We start from the raw sequence: 4,575 nt of genomic DNA, 5'->3' as shown, positions 1-4,575 counted from the left end.
GGATCCTTCTTGATGCCAGCAAGTCTGAACCAGGTGAAAGCACAGAGCTTAAAAATGATGCAGTCAGCTGTTTCCTATGCTGCTTATTAGTTGGGTGTTTAGTTTGGACCTAGCTCATCACTCCTCACGTGGGAAACTCCCATTGACTTCACTGGGAACTCTGCCTGAGCAAGGACTTTTGAGCAGGGCTTCCTGATGAAGGATGGCAGGACACAACCAAGCACAGAAATACTTGGCTCTTACCAGAGTAGAGACAGTCAAACAGGCATTCCTGGGATGATTTTTAATAGCAGGTCTCAAGGGACTTCACGAATGTGAGAAGTAATATCCCAGTATTACAAAAACTGGTTACCAAAGCAAAAAAGTAAAGCTAAACAACGTGCTGTTTTAGGAATTCTTGGTGGCAAATCAGTGTCTTTACATGATGCAAGCTAGGCAAATGTAAAGCTATATTTACTTACAAAATCTGCTGCACTTCAGGAAAGAGTTTTAACACCTGTCTTCCACAGTCTTGCTTTTCTTAGATGCAAGTCACCATCACTGTTCATGATCTCTATTGTTTTACAGCATTCACTCTTCTGAGGTTGCTCCTGGTTTATCTCAGGGTATGACAAGAGGAGCATCTGGCCCCTGTGTTATCGACATACCTGCTCCTGGCTCCCCTTCTATCTGCACATCCACAGCACCAAAGCCAGAAGCCAGAGCCAGTTTACATCGACTCCATGTCCAAGCAAGTCCGGCTAGGCTCATGTAGCTCTTGACTGGGATAGGAGGAGGGGGAAATTCTCCTCAAAATTTATTATGGAGGTCTGTAAGCTCTGGTCTTGTCAGGGCTGCGGTAAATGCCTTATTTGACAATGGCAGTCGCACTGAGCTCTGTGTCACTGGGCTGCTGGTGTGAGTCTCCAGCTTCCATCAGCCTTCCACATGATGCATCTGTGTTCAAAAAAAGCCCAGGCATCCTGTAGCTGGTAGTTCTGCGATGTCTCGGCAGTTTCTTGCCAAACACACTTCAGCCACCTGAAAGTCCATGTAATGGTAAGAGTAGCTTCTTCCTGGAAAGGAGGTCACTTAGCTGGGAAGCATGCAGGACTCTCTCGCCAGGTAGCAACACTGGACAGGTAGTGAGGAGGGAAGGTACTGTTTCTTCTTATATAAAACCACTAGAAGGATTTTAAAAATAGTTTTCTGATAGGAAATACTTTTTCAAAACCTCTCACAGAAGAAATCCTGAGTAAGGCATTTGCTGACTTGCTGCCTGAATACTGCATCTGAAGCCAATCACTTACCACATAAGCTGCGAAACTGTGTATCTTGCCTTAATATGTACAAATCAACCACCATTAAATATATATATTTCACCTCAGCCTCTCTTTTTCTTTCTTTCATTCTGTGGCCTTGGATGAATTCTGGGGGAATATTCTTTTCCCAGAGAGTTTTTAATAAGGTGATGTTGGCAGCAGTCAGGAGTACCACACCTGAGCTCTGGATCAGTACAGCCAGAGAACACAGGTCTCTCAGGTTTGTTCAGCTTTCTGCTCCTACCTAGAATAAATGATGACACTATTTGCTGCAGACCTCCTGCCACTGATGGTGCATTTCAAAGAGACATGTCTAAATCTTCAGGGGCTCTGCCCCACTAGCAAGGTAAACTTCTGCCTTTCCAAACACTTTAGAAGCACTTAGGAGTTCCACTTCACCTGCTTTCATTACTTGGCCTTAAAAAGATCGTAGGCTGTGCTCTTGCTTGTATTTCTACTGGGAAATACCAGATCAGCTTTAATCTGGCTATAGATCTTGATTGCTTGGAAGAATACTCTTGAAGTGAGAGTGAATGAAAAGGAAGGAGATGCTGTTCAACCCCAAACTGGCAAGCAACAAAATGTAAATATGTCAAACCCCTCACAATTCTGAGGAAAAAAAAAATTTAATCAGTAATGAGATGGGAAAAAAAAAAAAAGGAATAATGAATGACGAACAATTTTCTCAGTACATACTTACTGTCCACAACCTTTCCCCAGACCCTTGAAACAAGGGAAGGCTCTTAACCGGGACCTGAAGGTCCCGCTCAGGCAATCCTGGCATGGGCTTTTATGGGGATGGCACCTAATCCCTAGTGCATGGTGTATTTTTATTTGTGCCACATGGACAAATTATAGCATACTCTCTTTCATGACCTTGTCACTACACTTGTGTGTGACATCACATTTGTGCAAGCTGCAGAGAGGGGTGGCATGTGGAGAGAGGGAGGGAGGGAGTGAGAGGAGGGCCACCCTGCGAGCGCAGGGGAGAGGCATAAAGCAGTGCAAGGGAAGAGGTGATGAAAGCAGGGTGGGAGAGGATTAGCAGGCTGAAGATTAGCCTTTGCAGGAGAACAAGCCAGGGATAGGGAAGATGTTGACAGCCCACAAGTGTTACAGCAAAACCCTTGCAGGGGGAGGAAAATGACTGCGTGGCCTGTTTCATCATACCAATTGCTTCAGATATTAATACTGAAAGGAAAAGGAGCTCAGCTAATGGAGAGAGCAATGCCAGTGCCATGACTGAAGGCTGCCAGGCATGCCAGGCTGAACATGCGCTTTTTCCAGAGACAGCAGAAGGATCACAGATTGAGCCAGCACTTGGGATTTGGGGGCTGCAGGTAAAACGTGGGGCTCCGCCTCTAAGCACTCAGTACATATCTGGTGCAGAAACCTAAAAACAGTCAAAAGGCTTAATTTGGCTCATTTGTTCTTTCAGGTAGGAAGAAAAACTGAAAACCCATCGAAGCCCTTAAGTTACCTGGTGATTCTGATCAGTGGTTGAGATGTCAATGTGATGAGCTCCACACAAAGGCAACACAAAGGTGAGCCCTGCCCAGGAGAACTGAAATGCAAGTATGATGGGCAAGATAAAAGACTGATATAATGCAGGGAGGAGGAAGGCACAAGGTAAGAATAACGCAAGTATGACAAGATCATGACAGTAGTTTCAACACACTAAGACTAGCTCTTTTAACAGGCAATCAATGACTCAGATGAACTTTGGGAAGCAGTTTGGAGGACAATGAGGATGCGGGGGGGGGTCTTCTTGCAAAGCTCAGGGCTGAATGCCAATGTGAAAGTGCTGTTTGAAAACTATTGCTGGCTAAGGTGAGGGGCATTTTGAGACCTTGCTGTGCTGGACATTTGGGAAGGGGTTAGAAACTTGCCAGCCAGCGTTAATAGGTTCTGTTCCTGGCTCAAAATGACTCACTGTGATTCTGGACAATTTATTTTACCTCTAATTTCCCCTTTGATAGAGTTGGTTTCAGAATAAACTTTCTAGCTTTCTTCCTCATAAACCTTTTTGGGTTGCTGTAAATTTGACCTTCCTCCATACAGCGCCTAGAGAGCACAGGATGAAACCCAAGAAGTAGGGAGCAGGAATATCAGAGAGCCTGGAGGTGCCCTGGAGAAGGAAATGGATGAAACTAGATGGAGAGTGCCATGGGACTGGAATGAAGTTAGAATTGAATGGGTGGCAGTTTAAGGAGGCCAAAAGTGCCAAGGGATGTTGCTGTGAGTGAATTCAGTAAAACACTGTAGCTCATGCACAGCATAGTGTGGTGGTTGTAGCCTCTTCAGTTGCAGCTCTTAAACCACTGCCCAGCAGAGTGGCCACTGTTTCTTATTTCTGCTCACTCTCCCCTTGTATGCCTCTGCTCTTGCCCCTCTTCTCTACAGTAGTGTTCTTGCTTGTGTCCTTTGTCTTTCCGGTGCATTCCCATGCTTTGCCGCCCGTTTCCCCATGCCGCAGGGCCCCGCTCCCCGGGGCGAGGCGAGGGCACTGCTGGAGCCACCTGCACGTCCGCGTGGTCTGCACAGTGCCGAGGCGACCAACCGGCACAGCCAGTTCAGGAACTCGAGCCTCACTTTCAGCAATGAGAGACTCAGTTTTGCTGTGGATTTGAGGGTTTCTGCGGAAGATGTTGATGAGGTCCCTAAATCTGCTTTCCATCAGGTGTAACTGGCGCAACTGGCACCTACAGCTCAGCAACCACCTGCTGCCTCGACACATGGCCCAGGCCAGGCTCTGCAGGGAAGGACCTGTGTCCCTCCATTTCTGCTCGTGCATTGCCCATTTTTGCCGAGTCCTCCCTCGAGCCTCACGGGCAGCCGGTGACCTGGAGCACAGAGGAGGCAAAATATTAAACTGCTGGAAAAAAGCCACCAAGGATAAGAGCGAACCTTGCGCTGGCTCTATCACGACCAGACTTCAGTACCTCTCAGACACAAAGCGACACAGGGCTACCGCGGGTGAAGAAGGTGGTTATGGACGTCTGGGTGCAGCGGGGTCAGTGCTGCTCGCTGGGTATTTTACCACAGCCCCGTGTAACCGCTGGAAGAAGCACGAGTATAACGACCGTGAGCCTCGCTGGGATGCTCTGGAAGTGGCTGGGGGGATGCCCCCGTGTTTCACACCGGGGAGGGAAGGGTGAGGGTTCCCGGGACCGGAGGGTGCCGGGAAGCCAACACGGCCAGCCGGGACACGCAGAGGGGACGGTGCTCCCGCTACCGTGCTGGGGGCGGCGGGGGCGGGCCCCCCTTTCCGCCC

The sequence above is a fragment of the Athene cunicularia genome (genome assembly GCF_003259725.1).
Source record: "Athene cunicularia isolate RWA chromosome 4 unlocalized genomic scaffold, athCun1 chr4_part1, whole genome shotgun sequence".
NCBI classification, from domain to species: domain Eukaryota; kingdom Metazoa; phylum Chordata; class Aves; order Strigiformes; family Strigidae; genus Athene; species Athene cunicularia.
This window is presented reverse-complemented; position numbering follows the sequence as displayed.